The 17,470-nt window shown below is 36.0% G+C and overlaps 1 long non-coding RNA gene across 3 annotated transcripts in view; it reads right to left on the bottom strand.

Moving 5' to 3' along the window:
• LOC108534106 (uncharacterized) overlaps positions 1 to 17,470 on the bottom strand; it is an 81,726-nt gene that overhangs the window by 59,568 nt on the left and 4,688 nt on the right. For all 3 annotated transcript variants that reach the window (XR_001886885.1, XR_001886887.1, XR_001886886.1), the window contains exon 2: positions 3,799 to 3,933. This is a non-coding gene — a long non-coding RNA (uncharacterized LOC108534106). The remainder of the gene's footprint in view (positions 1 to 3,798; positions 3,934 to 17,470) is intronic.

The following is a 17,470-nucleotide window of genomic DNA, read 5'->3' as shown; positions in this document are numbered from 1 at the left end:
TCAAAGAGAACTACTAAAGCAGTTTAGGTAGAGTAGGAGAAGTAGCCTTTTGAAGTAGATTGAAAAGAAAGGGAAGGAGAAACTTGAGACAAATTTTTGGAGTGGCTTTGTTATAAAAGCAAAGAAATCAAACAGTTTCTAGAGGGGGAAGTAAAAGACAAGAGGAAAAAAGGTTTGTTTTTATATTTTATCTTAAGATAAAAAAGAGCAACATGTCTATATGTTGATAATGAGCCAACAAAAAGGGAGAAATTAATAAACAGGAGAAATAGGGTTGCTGAAATGATGTCTTTGAATATGCAAGAGGGATCTAGTCTGAAATGGAGGGCTTGAAGTTAGGCCTACCTTTAGAGAACTCATCTATGCTAATTGAAAGGCAGATAAAAAATGTAAGAATTCAGATTATAGGGGAAATGGAAATAGGGTAGTAGAGCTTGTGAATGTTATTTTTTTATTTCATCTATTTACTCTTTTATAAAATAAGGAGCAAGATCACCAGCTGAGAGTGAGGATGGGAAAAAGGTGGTGGAAACTTGAAGAGAGAGAAGATATAATAAGAAGACTGAAAAAGAATGGATTAGAGGTCGGGCACGGTGACTTATGCCTGTAATCCCAGCACTTTGGGAGGCCGAGGCGGAAAGATCACCTGAGGTCAGGAGTTTGAGAACAGCCTGGCAAACATGGCAATACCCCGTCTCGATGAAAAATACAAAAAAATTAGCAGGACACGGTGGCATGCACCTGTAGTCCCAGCTACTTGGGAGGGTGAGACAAGAGAATCGCTTGAACCCGGGCGGCAGAGGTTGGCAGTGTGCCAAGATCATGCCACTGGACTGCAGCCTGGGCAACAGAGCGGGACTCTGTCTCTATTTTAAAACCAAATGGATTAAAGAACTTTAATACAATTAGCAATCAGCATTAATAAGTGCCTTGAATTCATGATGAAGTGTATTTAATTTTCTCTGGGTATAGGAAGTAAGTAAATGAAGAATTAAATTTACTCTGGATAGATGTTTTGCCAAGCAAGCACAATAAAGCAAAAACAAAATGAGGGAATTAATAGTGTATGCAGGTGTGAGATTATAATGATTGTTCATGAGATGTAAAGCAAGTAAGGACTCAGAGGGTGTAAGGAAGAGTGAATAGTTAATAGAATTGATGGATTGTAGGTTCTTGTGAGTTAAAGAATTATTAAAATCAGGGTACCAGAGAAGGTTGGAAATTGAATTGTTTCTAATATGGATTATTAGTAGTGGCATTTTAAAATATGGGTATTGGAATGTGTGGTTATGAGAGTGGACAATCAGTGTACAGGAGAAAAGAAGGTCAAGGAACTGAGATGACAAAATAATGAATGAAACCGCCTTTCATGTGAACATTGAAATCACTATGAATTGAGAAAAGAATGATATAAAGAATAGTTACAGTGAGCCAGGAAGTAAAATCTTTACAGAAAGAAAGAAAATGATTTGAGTATCACTAGATGACTAATTGGACATGTCGTGGGAGGTATATATACAATGATACAAGAGTCCAAGCTGGTGGAAGTTTGGAGACAGATACAAAATGGTCCAAAGCATTAGTAAAGAACAAGGAAGATACCTAACTCACCTCCAGGCTTAAAGGTGTAAAACCATCAAAAATAAAAGAGGTTAGACTTAAAATAGTTACAGGTAAATTCATGTCTTCAGGTTGTAAGAGCTAGGTTTTAGGCATTTTAAGTCTCTGAAGACAGAGGAAAGTCTTTAGAAGTTGGTGGAAGGTAAGAAATTAGTATAGAACAGGATTTGCAGAGCACTTTTGGAAATACAGTATGAGAGATACATAGTGACTGGGAGACTGCCTCTTGTTATGGTGACTGAGATAAGCAGAAATAAAGGGCATAATGAGATTAGTCTTGATGGTCTCAAAGCAGATAATGGTGCTGAGTGTGGGGTCTGGAAGGAATGGAAGTCTTGAAGTCTTGAATTCAGTCTTATATTATGATTTTAAGGACAAGTAATTGTCAGTCTTACTCCAAGTGTATAAGAATCAATTTTGACCCCAGTGAGTACAGTGACATGGGAGAAGGAGAATTTACTTGAATCAGAGTTCTCAGGGCTTCCTTTAGAGCCCTGTTTATCTTACTCTTGACACCAGGCAATTGATGTTAGCAAGAAGCATGGAATCAGATATTCCCCTTTCTTAACCCCAGTTAGCACTGAAGAGTTCTTGTCTCTGTGCTGTTGTTCTTGCCTTTTACTTACACATAAAAAGTCCTTTCTAACCCAACTCCAGGTCTCAAAACTTAACCAAACTTCAAAATTAAGAACATTTCCAAAAAATAGTGATTTCTGCCTCTGTTGAAACCCCCAAATTAAAATGTTTTGATTATGTAACTCATTGGTCAGATTTTGCCTATCTTGCTCCCAAATACATCACTTGGGTTCTTGGAGCTGAACCTTAAAGTTAATAGGCACTCAATTAATATTCAAATGAATAAATAAATGGCAATGAATATGACTATCATATGCAAACCTTTCCTCCTAGAATAGATTATAAATTCTTTGAGGATAACCATTATATCTTCTGCTTCTCTATTTCCACAAGTGCCTTTCACAAACACTGGATAGGTAATTGTTGAATTGATAGGCATTCTTATTCATTAAACATGTGGTACTGGTGAACTTGGAAATTCAATAAAACAAAATAAGCATTCTGAAATCTATGCCTGGGAGCTTATAGGAATCACAGCTAGGTGAGGACAACATCCTCTGTTTCCTAATCTGTAGCTCCTCCTCTATATTATTTTAATACATGAAAACGCACTGGTGTTAACCTACCTGAGCATTGCAAGGGACACTTTCCAGAAATAGTGACTAGATCATAAACTGGAAAGCATGTGGGAATATAAATGAGCTATTCACCTCATTGAAGGTGTGAATAGGATTAGGACTTCTTGGACGATTAAAAAAAGAATTTCAATATGAAATTTTTTTTTTAACATACAAAGCCTTGATTTTATTGTGCCAGATTCTATTTGAAAACTACAAGGTGGGAATTTTAGCTATCTTAGATCTTACAAGGATGAATTAGTGCCAGCAAGGTATTCTGTGTCTGAAGCTGGTGGCTTACTTGAAAAGACATGCAAATGTTATCTCTAATTGAATGAGCATTCCACGCTTAAGCACGTATGATTGCACTGGCTTTCCAACAATTTCGTTATTTCTTTGAAGAACAATATTTAAGGTCATGGGAATGGTATTTCCAAGCTACTAAAGTGATAACATTATAATTATTCAACTCATAACACATTGCCTTTGATCTGAAGATGATTATTATATACATAGATGCTTTATAGGTGCCTGATTGAAAAGACAATCCAGTGACTGGCTTGCATATAATTTTGGAGATATGGTATTTGTTCCAATATGTAATAAAAGAAGGTCAACTACAGAAAGGTATTAAGATGAGCCAGAAGATAGGGAAAGATAGGGAAAATTGAAGAAGGCTTAAAAAAAATGACAAAACGTTTGACCTCATTTGTTTTTCCAGCTGGTAAGATTCATATATCACAATCATTAATGAATTTTAGGGTTACATTATGTGAAAGAAGTATATGGGTTTTTAAAAAGTTGCATATACTATAAATTAAATTTTTAGTATATTGAAATGGGAAGGGATAACAAGCCAGTTAGGTTCAGATTGAGTCTCTACATTGTCTGATAAAAGTACTGTTGCACCATGCCTCACATAGAACTAGCTGAAAATCACTAAGACCTTAAACTCAGATTTTTATGGAAGTTTTAGAGTACATACCAATGGATCATCTCAGCGAGTGACTCAATAGGTGTGACATGTTTTTGTTTGTTTCATGTAAACAGACAACTCTCTTCAGAAACTGGAGATAAAAGTTTGTCAGTGTAAGTTCACTGAGCAATCAGCAAGGTATCTCTATAAATCATACAGAAAAAAATGTAATAAGCCATGTAGTAGTCTATTAAATAGCCTTTAATTTTTTCTTCTCATATATTATAAATATATTTTTCAAGCACTCAACCAAACGTAATTCTGTTCTTTAAAAAACCACAGCCTAGTAGAGTGAATTCTCATGTAAACTAATAAATGGCCATAGATGTAAAATGCTATTATAGTGAATCCAAATTTTCAGTGGAAGCAGAGGAAGAAACAAATTTTAAAAGTAAAATAACACTAGAGCTAGAGCATTAACATTTAGAAGGCTTCATAATACTGAAAATATGAGCCTTCCCCCTTTCAATTTGAAGATAAGCTAATAGGTTCACTCTGTACCTAAGAGCTGCATGCACAAAAGACAACAGACATTTCCTACCCTCTCTTTTGTTAGGGGATTAACTCAGAAGCAATCCTTTATATGTGAAGCTTTTCTCTCCCCACTGCAATAAAGGAGGAAGAAAGAGGAAGCTATGTTTCTTTCTGAGATTTAGGCTTTCTCAGCCTGGATTTCATCTTTATGCATTGCTGAACAAGGCTGATTTGGTGAAGAGTTAATGGTAGAAGGCAGCTGAAGGACAGACTCCTTTGCAAGGTAAATACTAGAATAAATCAGAATGCTTGGAGCCATTCTTTTTTCAAACACTTACCCTTTTTTAAAACACTTTTGTATAGGGATCTAATTGGGTAGACTTTGTTAACTTATATCAAAATGGTTTCCTAAAAATGCAACAGATGAGTAATAACTGTGAATGTGAAAATAAGTATTGTTTTCCTCACTGAAGTGTTCTGTCAAAAATCTATTTGTTAGTTATATTGTTTACTTCTTGATACTCTATAAGCTGTAGAAAACAGTCAAAATTCTTCCTACTCTTGCTGACGAGATAAAATGGAATGGGCCTTAGCAAATTGAGTATTCTGCATACTATCATTTCTAACAATGCACTAGAAATACCTGGATATTGTCTTTATCTTATTAAGTTGATATTTTAGTTAATGTTAACAATAATAAAACATAATCCCAGAATATATAAGGAGCTTAAACAAATCTACAGGAAAAAATTCTGATAATCTGAACAAAAAATAGACAAAAGATTTGAATAGACACTTCTCAAAAGAAATACAATTGGCAAAAGGCATATGAAAAGGTGCTCAACATGTCACTGATCATCAGAGAAATGCAAATCAAAACTACAATAAAAATACAAATTATTTCTAGTATTTTTTAAATTGTCATTTATAATAACTCAGTGGATTAATCTAACAGAGAATAATCTTACACCTTACTTTCAGGGAATAAATCACAAGACAAGATGAAGATCCTAGTCCCAATTGTGACCATCTTAAATTTTGTGGTTTACTTCCCGGTAAGTTTCAGTATTTTGGATAATAGTAATTAGATGCAGGGAAAAAAATAATACTTAGATCATCAGCTTACATTTAATGCAAGAAAGAACATTTTGCTAAATAAAACATCTTTTTTTAGTATTCTATTTTGTATTCATACATTTCCTTCTTTTAAAATTAATTATATACACAATGAAGTAAAGATAAGAGAAGTTATAATGTATGGTAGTATACGATTTGAATGAGGCTTCTCTATGCGTTTTATATTATAAGAGATTCCTTACTAAAAGTTTGCCATGGAACATCTGAATTTATACTCCCAGAAGGTACTCAACCCTAAAATACATATCAGCTGTTGTTTTTTACATTGATACTGTGTATTTCTAACTTAATTAGTTTAACACTCAATGGATATGGAAGACAGCAGAGGCCTTCACAATGTTGCTTTATTTGATCAATTTAATGCTGTATATTCATTTCAGACTTTTAGTAAAATATCTGCTGGGGTAACCTCCCAAAAGTGTTATACCTCTTCCTCTTTAGTTTAATGGGAGTCAGGAAATAGACAGTCAGACAAATCAAGATTTGTCTGCCAATCTGTCTTTGTCCTCATCAGACAACTATCCAGCAAGTTCAGTCTCATCCATCCTAAAAACAAACAAACAAAAAATCTGCACCTACAAAAGATTCAGACAGCTACTCAGCGTCTACTGATGGAGTAAGAAGGCTCTCTGGATTCCTTTCAGAGAGAAACCACTCAGACACCCTTCAAGTTGACTTATATAACTTTCTTCCATTTGGAGATGATACACTAAGTAACTCTATAGCTAACCAGATTTCAACTAGTTTTGCTCATGTCAAGGGTACAGTAGGCAACTCAACTCAGGCAGAGGTTTCAAAGAGCAAAGCTTCATCTTCCTCTGATGCTATGCAAGAGAATTCTGCTGCCAGTACCACAATTTCCAACTTGCCACCCAACTCCCATATGACACAGAAAAGGATGACTTTTCTGGGGAAAAGCATTGCAGAACCTGTATCCATGACCACCTACCAGTACAAGTCTGATTCCACTGCTATTTCTCACTTTCAGGCAGACTCCAAAGCAACTCAGAGTCTTGAACCCTTCTTCCCATCCACTGGCAGATCTAAACCATTCTTTGCCCCTTATCCTGCTGCATACATCCAAAATGCTAAAACCGAGTTCACTCCCTCAGCAGATGAGAATACCATTGTCATATCAAATACAAACAACCTCCTTGGAACTGGTACCACTACTCATAAAGAAGAGGTAGGACTAGACGGTATGTTCTGTTTTTATACCACAGCCCTTATGGCAGGAGGCAATACTGCAAAAATTGATGCCACAGACATTCTACAAGAAGATTATACAGCTCTGCTTGATGTGCCTGATCTGGAGGACAACAACATAATTATCACTGATACTACTTACATGGAAATATATAGCAGAACTGCGAACAATGAGCCTGACCTTCCAAAGAAAGACAATTCTATCGTAATTGAGGCCACAAATATAAAGAATGATGGTAGAACTACAGTTACTGCTCAAGTACCTAGCATTTCCTCTGCAAAAAATAGCAATGACTTTGAACCTATTCCTATTCTGAATAATTATGATACCAAATCTGTCATGATTGCCACTAATATTGATAAAGCTATTTCCAATATCAATCCCACTGATACTACAAATTATCCTCTTAATGTATAAGAAAAGCAATAATGTTGTCAGTAATTTCACTGATATTAAAACAATGACAGATGTAGCTAAATATACAATGCATGTGGGGTACTTAATGATTTCTAAAACAAACAGCACCACCTCTACAAAGCGTTACATTAACCCTAACACTGTAGAGTCAATTACTAACACTGACAGTAACTTTAAAATAATTTGGCCTTTAAAGGAAGGTACAATAATAGAAGATAGACACACTGTTCAGATGGAAAACATCACGATACCTAACAATATCAATATTGCTGAAGCAATTGAATCTAAAGCAAACGACTCAATAAGTATCATTCTAATATACCTGCCAATATATATCTCGAAACTGATAGGGACAATTTTAAGTCTGTGAGCACTTATGGAATTGAGAATGTTATTTCCATGGTCAAAGAATTTGCAAATAAGAACCAAGATGATACAGTTATAGAAGTCATCTTTATTCATCCAAACACTTCACCAGCAGAAATTAGAAGAAAAGTTTACTCTCTTAATCCTGATGGAGATTATGCCAAAACAGCAGGAAACAAAATTACTCTCCTTCCTGACAACTTTGATGTGTTCAATCTCCTATTCAAATATAAAATAATGCTCTTTACAATGGACAGCGAAAACTTCATTAACAAAAGAGGTGATGATAGAATCTCCTCCACAATAACTGCAAATGACACCCAAACCAAAATGGAATCTGAAAGAACTACTGTACCTAAAACATCCAGTTTCCAGAATAGTATCATCCCTATGATTTCTGTCACTCACCCTGCAATTGTTGAGTCTGTTCATTTTAGTAAAGACAGTGAAGCTAGCATGACATCAGCATCAAAGGTCAGTATTATCTCTTCAGATAAATCTACTAACTCTGTGAAGAAAAGAATTAGTGTTTCTACTAATGACAACAAAGCTGGTGGTGTTGCAGGTCCTAACCCTGAAATAGACATTTTTATGAACAAAGGACACACTCTTCCATCAGTAGCTGAATCATTTAAACTAATGCTTAATGCCCCAGATATTGAAGCTCAACCTTCTCTGCTAATTAAAGATGACTCTTTGACTGGTGCCTGGATGAAAATGTTAGATTCTGTTAACTGAAAATTCTCATCTCACTCATGATGCCATTATATACAACAAGGTATCAGTAGATCCTCTGAACATTCCATTTCAGTCTACTTTAATTACAGCTGGTTTCACCTCTCCCAATGATGAACACAGTGCCACTGCCAGTGCAAGTAAGAGGACCACACATATGACTGGCAGCTCTGAACTAATAATTAATAAAGCCACCATGGCAGAAGGAAGAGCCACTGTACCTATTGCCTCCCTACCTGCAAAGATGTCTGGTATTCTTACTCCAAGAAACCCATTTATAGGTTTGATAGACAAAGAAATGGTTAATGAAGATGAATCACTCCCTATACAGAAGTAGAATCTGTAATGGAAGAAGATGCTGTTTTTCAAATAAAAAAACACCTTCCACCTGCACATAATTGCAAGTACCTTGAATCAGAAGACAGTGGCTTCAAAACGAGTGGATTTGCGGCTGCTGATATCACAAAGTTTCTATTGCAATTTAGTATTGTACCTACTGCTGAAGTAACAATAAGTGACAGAGACCTTACTACTCCTGGGGAAGCAAATGATGTTGTATATGATGTTACTAATCCTACAGGTGACAAAATACACTTTAAGCCAATCGCTACCGAAACAATGGTTAATGGTTTAGGTGAAAGTGCAGCAGTGAAACAGAATGTTAAAGCAGTAGATGGCACTGTGTTCCTTCCACCTAGTGATTCTATCCCCCAAACTTGAAGAATGTATTACCCTAGACTTCCTAGCATATACTATAATGTAATCACTGATAATTCACTTACTGTCACCAGAAAGAACACAAATGTTTCCTGGAACACCATCAAACGTTTACAAACCATTACTTTTCACAATGGACAAGTCAGAGCCTACTGATTTCTGAGATATCTATCAATCTCCTATTGCCATCACTTCAAGCAATGTTAAGAGACTAGCCAATAAAGGCAAAATGGTTGAGACCAAAATAAATATCCCTCTTGCTATCCCTATTGGACCAAACGACATTTCTTATGTGGATAAAAACACTAAAGTTGCAACAAACTTGGCTTCAATAGCTGCCACCTCACCAATAAAGAAAGATATTCTGACCTTGAATGAAGTTAATACTTATAATAATAAACCCAATAAACTAGGACATGGCCTTAACAGTTCCAGAGAAAATCCTATTGTATCTAGAGATGATGGTACCTTATTAATTGCTAATTCCTCTGCCATTATGAAGTCTGTTGCCCCTTTCATTCATTCTCAAGCAACAAACCTTGTGAAAAAAGACCCTTTGGTGGATATTATAGTACCCAAAACTTATTATAAAATAACTTATTATAAAATAAAACTTATTATAAAATAAAACTTATTATAAAATAAAACTTATTATAAAACTTATTATAAAATAAGCCCACCCCAGTAGCTTTGACAGTAGCCATCATCACTGCCTCTCAAGGAAATGACACTGTATTTCATATCCCAAGAAATGAATTGGAAAATTTTTTCAAAGAAGATACAATATTGAACTATGAAGCAGGTTCCCAAAATGAGGTAAGCATTATGGTAGAAGAAGAAGACACACTTGAAGAAGGAAATGTCAGGGATTATATTTATGCTATACCTATTGCAGGTGACAATGTTCCTAAAGGTAACAACTTGTCAGTTGAACAGTATTCTGTCAACTCTAATACATATGACTCCACTGCATTCAGAGGAACAACTAAAGGCAGAGCTGACCAACCTGAAATTGAGAATTCTTCATCATCTTATAAGGCTGAAATCTCAAAACCTCTACTTAGAAAATTTACTCCCAAGGTTCAAAGAAAAGTGATTGTAAGAAATAGTAACAGTGGTTCTGATCATGATACATTCTTTGGTGGTGATAGACTTCATTCAATAATGAAAGAAAATGTCCCAGAAGGATATATCTATCCTCCTGAAAGAGATTCTATCATTACAACATCATATTTTAGCATTCCAGTGAAAAATAATGTAAATCCTGCTCTGGAAGGTACTGCGTTACCCAGTAAAGGAACTTTCAGCAATCATTATTCATCCTATACTGATGAGCAAAGTGATCCAGCAACAGAAAAAGACAAAATTGCTACAGGCAGCATAACAAACTCTCATATAGGCATCATACCTGTGACTTCCTTCACTGTTGTTCCTTCTAAAGACATAAATAAGGAAAATTATTACCATGTATCTGAAATAAGCTCTCCTCTCTCACTAGGATATGAAAACAAAATAAGAGATGATTCCCTTATTTTTCAGCTTGGGACTACTCTGGCAAAGAAAAATAATGTGGATAATATGGATTTGGTAACCATGGAACCTGACGAAAGTGGCTCTGAATGTAATTCAAATAAGTATGTCTTTGAAATAGAAAATGAAGAAAATAGCCCTATTGTAAACGCTATTTCATTTACACATAGGCCCAATAGATTTATATCGCATATACCCTTCTATAATGATGAGGCCTCAAGGAGTCTTCTGTATCAAATAACCCACCCTGAATTTGAAACTAGGGAAAAATACCAAATCATTATTATCAAAGAAGAAAACTCTGACTCTAATATTGTTGCCTCTTCTTTCAGAGATTATACCAAAAACTTCAACACTCAGCATCCAAAAACCATGGCTCCTTCCCTAATTGATGCAGGTGAGACTTCTTTTCCTGAGTTTCTAGAAAGAACATCTGCAGGAAAGGACACCCTAAGTGCAGATGATGCCATCATCATTCCCCCTGAAGTTTCTGGTTTAGAGAATAAAAAAATCAAGTATTTATTTGTACCTCACATGGAGACAATTTTTACCATGGGAGGGGCAGGACATTGGTTGCTGTCCCTACTGATCATATTGTGGTAACTACCCCCATAAAAACTCAAGGTCATTTCTACAGGAAAGGCATTTCATCCAATATTCCTAACACAGCTACCCTGGAGTTGGCAGACCTCATCACATTAGAGAAAACCAAAGTCAACGAATATGAAATGGATTTAGCTGAAGTGACTCCTTCAGAGGATCATAATAATCCATTGGCTCAGGATGTGGCCTACCAAGTGGAGACTATCTCTGATGTCAGTAAAATTACCAACAGTATAATCAAAGCAAATTCAATTACTTCTCTTAATCCAGTCAATGTCACCAAAATGCCACCAAAGGCCAGCATTGTTTCACTTAATGCCCCTTCCTTTGAGTCTGACAGCAATGACAATAATGTCACTACCATGCCTAAGGTAAATGGTGTCAGCTCCATAAAATTAAGATTTCTATTAATTCCCTATCAAAACGTAACTAGAATGACATTTCCTCTTGGTGAAAATGGTGAATTTTTATCTGACACATTGGTGACATTAGAGGTATCAGAGCCACTGGGAGAACACTCTACCATCACCAATCAAAACTGGGAGATCACCAAAGCGCAAAGTGCCTTTCAGCCTTTTCCCATGTTCTTTCCTTTTCCTCTGGTAGATCCTGCTACTTTTTCAGAGAAACCCATAAATGTAACCACTGACATACCTCCCGCTGAAAATGAGGTCATTAATGATAAAACTAACACCAGGGTCTTTTCACCTAATATGGTCCTTCAACCTGTAATCCACAAAAATGAAGTAATAAATAAAACTTCTAACTGTCATGTAGATCAAGCAGTTATTAAATTTTCTGCAAAATAAATTGCTACTGCAGGAACTAAGGCTAATGCATTCCTCAGTAGCAATAAGGCTGTTGCAGAAGATGAATCCTATATTTCTGAAGCCAATATTCCAGTGAACTTAAGAGATGTAAATGCAGTGGGAGTTGATCCTTTCATCCTTAAGCCTGATGCTGCTTCTCCTGAACAGAAAGCACCTGAAAATTCCAAAGAAACATTTTACCTTGCTTCCACAATGAGCACAACAAAGCAAAGATTGGGGTTAGGGGCTCATTTTCTCTTGAAAATGATTACTTAGAGAGGTCCATCACAAACTCTTATGATAAAGTGTATCGACTACCCCTGAAATCAACTCCTGCCCACTAATTTTATTGGAATCTGTAATTCTGAACTTGCTCCAACACTCATTATAGGAGAGAGCAACATAAAAATGACTTGATGACTTTATCATATCTAATGATATAATTGGTCTGTCTGACAAAGAAACCATTTCACCTGACAATATCTTTATTGAAGACATGAACAACATTATAAATGTAAAGAGATATGTAGCTTCTGTAGAAAAAGATAATGTAATCCATATAAAGTAATTTCTTTCACAAATGAATTTTCAACAGAGCCAGATGTGTTTTTTCCGACAGGGGAAAACAATCGAAATAATATGGATCTAATTACCACTGGACTTGATGATGGTTCTTTGGACTATGTGTCAGAGAGAAATACATTTTATATTGGGGGAGAAGGAAAGACTCCCAAATCAAAAATACCTACCTTTGCTCAAGAAAAAATCTACGGAGAATTTGGATCTCATACTCCCTTATCTACTGCATATGAAACTGAGAATCCATTGAAAGGAAATCCTGCAGAACTCAAAACTAAACAAAAATACCAAATGTTGAGCTCCAGAGAAGTAAACCATGATTTTGACAAAGGTTATTTCTTTCTCAAAGATTAGATTACCAAGCCCTATAGAAAGTCACCCAGAATGATGATTCACCCACTAGTAGATGAAAATAGAAATTTTTCTCCAAAGTTTTCAGATGATAAAACTCTGGAAGGCAGCAGCCCAAATGGAAGTGGCATCATCATTATTCTTCGTGAAGGTAAACAGATTGAACATATCACATTCCAGATCCAGGAGCAATGGTAACCAAAGGAGAAAGCAGGACATTGCCAAATGAAATCACTGATCTCACCATGAGCTCAACTCCAGTTGAGAACAGAGAACACTCCTGCAGGAGAAACACCTCTTCCACTGCTTTTAACATCCTGAAGAGAGCCAAAGCCACCATGTCACCCAACTCTGAGTATAATAAGAATAAAACTTTCAAGACAGAGAGTTACCATTCACAGGATATCACTATTCCTTCCGTTGCAATGTCAACTTTGCATTCAGTTAATGTCAACCTTGATAATGAACTTCCCTTTATTGATGAAGATTCTGAGGCTAAAAAACACAAGGACTCAACATCTTCTTCACTGATGGAAACGACTTACATTGTGGCTGATACTACTCCTTTTTTCCATGAGAACAGTTATGAAGGGAGTGATTATATGCAATCTGATGAATATAATGTATTGTCTACAGAATTCCTATTTCTACAAATAACTGAAAATACAATCCTCAACCCTAATGCCTTTACTGACAATTCTGTCCTAATGAGGGGTAACTCCTTGGCTGACTCTTCAATGTCAGTATCAGTAGTATCAGAGGCAGTGACAACATACCTTGATCTCATTAATGGAATTGGTATTTCAGAAAATCAGGTCCTTAAAATTCAAACAGACCTTCAGCCCCACTCCTCGGACCCAATTATTCCTTCTACAAGTTCAACAACTATTACCAGGAATTCAACAAACAATGACGCTGATTCATTATCCACTGTGAAGAGAGAAACTGTTGGGATTCTAAATTTAAGACAGATCCTCACCCTTTGGGTATAATCATGAGAATACTTTCACCCAAACAAATGCACTCTTTCCCTTCCAAAATAAAAGAAATGGGTAAGCACTCTGTTGAGGAAGACACAGCTTCTAAATTCAACCTAAATCATGTTACAAATGTAACAATCATCATTCCAACTTTGGAAAAGGCACCTCCTTTAACCTTTGAGCCCAGCATGCTTTGGAAGAGCAATAACAGTGAGGAGGAGGAAGTCAATATTTCTGAAGCAGACAAATTTTTTTAGGAAATTCAAGTACTTTGAAAGATAATTTTTTCACTGGCAAATTTAATATTTCTGCTGGACCCAAACTTCTTCCCAACTTAAAAAGAATCTTTTCTGCTGATCCCACCATGTCTCTGTAGAAGACTTTAAAGCTTAAATCTAACAACTTTGCTCCTCCAGATAAAGACACAGGCTCAGAAGTTTTGTTCCATAATTCTTCCACTAGATCACATGGCGGAGCATGGAAATCAACCCTTTCTCCTTCTGGTTTCACATCAACAGTGAGCTCATCTAAATATTCAGAACTTGATCCATTTGTCAAAATGAAAAATGATGCTACAATAAAGAATAATAATTTTCCATTTGAGGAAAGAAGTACTTCAACTCATAAAATCATCATTTCACCTGGTACCAATACTCTAATGACAGGAACATTGAATACTATTTTTAGTAAAAAATTTCCACACAGAAACTTTGTAGAGAAAGAGATAATCACTGAATATGAAGTAGTTCCTATTATAGAAAACATTTCAGATATTACTTTAGGTGAAAATATTCCAAATAATAACCATGTAATAAGCACTGTGCTTGATGACAGAGCTTTGAGTATGTCACAAACAAATATGTCCTGGAACCACAGGAGAGAAAATACAACCCTATTATTTAAAAAACGACTCTCACTTACAACCCCAAACTATTTGGATCTCATGCACTCTACTCTAGTGCTGATGCCTCTGGACATCTATCTCAAGGAGCCCTAACTGTGACCAAAACTAAAGAAATACTGCAAAGTTTGGTGTCTAGAGAAGAGCACAACAGTTCTGACCTTGATGATATTGTTCTCAAAATTTCCACTAGCAATTTGAGTTCTGAGGCTCCCAGCTCTATGACTCACCCCCTAACTCACACAAGTGAGAATTCTTACAAATTTCTAGATAAAACAATTCTGGGCAGTGACACCCTAAGAGAAGCCGGTATCATCACCATTGTCCCTGAAGACAAAAAGATGGAGTACACCCTTGTTCCAGACCCAGGAATAACAGCAACCATGGAAGAGGGAAGGATGTTCCCAGATGAAACCATGGATCCCATTGTGATAAACTCTCCATCAAAAAATAAAATCCTGTTCTACAGAAAAGCCATTTCATCTGCTATTTGTAAAACTGATATTCAACATAAAGCAGAAAATATCTCACCATTCAGAGTAAACAATGTTGAAGGGAAAATTAATGTGACAGACATGACACACTCACAGGACACCAATTTTTCTCTGGCTGAGTTCATTGTCACCCCTGATAGTGAAATTCCCTTCATTGATGAAGATACTGAAGTGTTAAACAGCAGAGCTTCAATCTCTTTCTCACATGTGAATGCAATCCTTACTGTGGATGATACTATTCCTCTCTTCACTGAGGACGGTTATGAAAAAGGTAGTTCTAGCCCACCTGGAGAACACAATGTTAGGTCTACAGGATTCCTAGCTCTACGAATCCCTGGAAAAGTCATACTAATTCCTAAAGCATCAACAGAAAACCTTGAAATATCTGGCCCAGTAACAGTAACAAATAACCCGTTGATTAATTCTTCAATTGCATGGTCAGACATGCTTGAGGCAATGATTGAATATGCTAATTTTATTAAAGGTAGTGATATTTTCATTACAAACCAAATAGACTTCAAGCCTCACTCCTTGGCTTCAACTAAATTTCCAACTGCAGACAATTCTACAAACAATGAATTTGATTCACTATCTTCTGTAAACAGAGAAACTACTGACATTCCTAAAACTGAAACAGATCAAACATATTCTGAACTTCAGAGAATAATAAAAACCTTTTCTCCTACAAGATTCTCTCAGCACAGGATCTATGAAGAAAGGAAAATAACCAATCCCTCTGGTCAAGACAATCCAGCTGCTAAATTTGATAAAATTCACATTACAAATACAACAGATCTCCGTCTAGCCATGGAGAAACCCCTTCCTTCAGTTACTGAGCGTAATGTCCTCTCCACAAGTGATAACAATGTGGAAAAGAAAGTTCATATTTCTGAAGCAGGTAATTTTCTTCCAAAAGATGCAAGTACATTGAAAGATAATTATTTCCCTGTTAAATTTGATGTTACTTTTGCCAAATCTCAGATACATCCCAATTTAAAAGGAATCTCTTCAGTTGATTCCATGTTAACTTTTCCAGAAGTATCTAGGTCTAATAATCAAAGATCTTCTCCTGAAGTCACTACTAAAGAAGGGACCATTATACACACTCCCACTGGAACTTATGGACTACCATGGGAATCAACTCTTCTTCCTTCTAATTTCACAACGTTCGTGAGTTCCTCTAAGAACTCTGAATTTAATCCACTTGTCAAAATCAAAAAAGACACCACAACAACTAATAACAATATTACACCTGGAGAAAGGAGTTCTTCATCTGACAAATTCAAACTTTCACCTACTACCATTATTTCAACAAAAGGTATAAAAAATATTGTTTATAATAGTAGATAAGGGGACAAGACATTTATAGAGAAAGATACATCAATTGAAGTAGTTCCTTTTATAGAAAACATTTCGAAAGAGGCAGATGACACCCCTTTGGCAGATGGTAATATTCCAAATAAAGAGAATATGATAACTATTATGCCTGTCAACAGTGCCCTTGAATACGATGCAGATAACTATGTTTTTGTGCCACTGGAGAAAAGAAGTGGTCCCCTTATAAAAGAGACCATAGTCACTAATAACTCCACTGCACTTGAGTCACATGAATTCAATGCCGGTGCTGCAGTCTCTGAACATTTTTCTCAGGGAACTCCAATTGGTATCAGTACCAGAAAAAAACAGGGTATCTTCATCTTCAAAGCGGAAAATCCTAACAAGGATACTACTGTTCTCAAAGGTTCTACTGCCAATTTTAACACTAAGACTCCAACATTCATGATTTATTCTCTAACTGATCCAAGTTGGAATTTTTTGCCTGAATTTCTAGATGAAGTAAATCTGAAAAATGGTCCTCTAATTGGAGACAACACCATCAATGGAAGAAACTAGATCCTTTCCTTACTCCTTATACGAAAATTAATTCAAGATGGATTAGAGACTTAAATGTTAGACCTAATACCATAAAAACCCTAGAAGAAAACCTAGGTAGTACCATTCAGGACATAGGCATGGACAAGGACTTCATGTCTAAAACACAAAAAGCAACAGCAACAAAAGCCAAAATTGACAAATGGGATCTAATTAAACTAAAGAGCTTCTGCACAGCAAAAGAAACTACCATCAGAGTGAACAGGCAACCTACAGAATGGGAGAAAATTGTTGCAATCTACTCATCTGACAAAGGGCTAATATCCAGAATCTACAAAGAACTCAAAGAAATTTACAAGAAAAAAACAAACAACCCCATCAAAAAGTGGGCAAAGGATATGAACAGACATTTCTCAAAAGAAGACATGCATACAGCCAACAGACACATGAAAAAATGCTCATCATCACTGGCCATCAGAGAAATGCAAATCAAAACCACAATGAGATAT

Source organism: Rhinopithecus bieti, unplaced genomic scaffold, assembly GCF_001698545.2.
Source record: "Rhinopithecus bieti isolate Rb0 unplaced genomic scaffold, ASM169854v2 scaffold_905, whole genome shotgun sequence".
Classification (NCBI taxonomy): Eukaryota; Metazoa; Chordata; class Mammalia; order Primates; family Cercopithecidae; genus Rhinopithecus; species Rhinopithecus bieti.
This window is presented reverse-complemented; position numbering and strand designations above follow the sequence as displayed.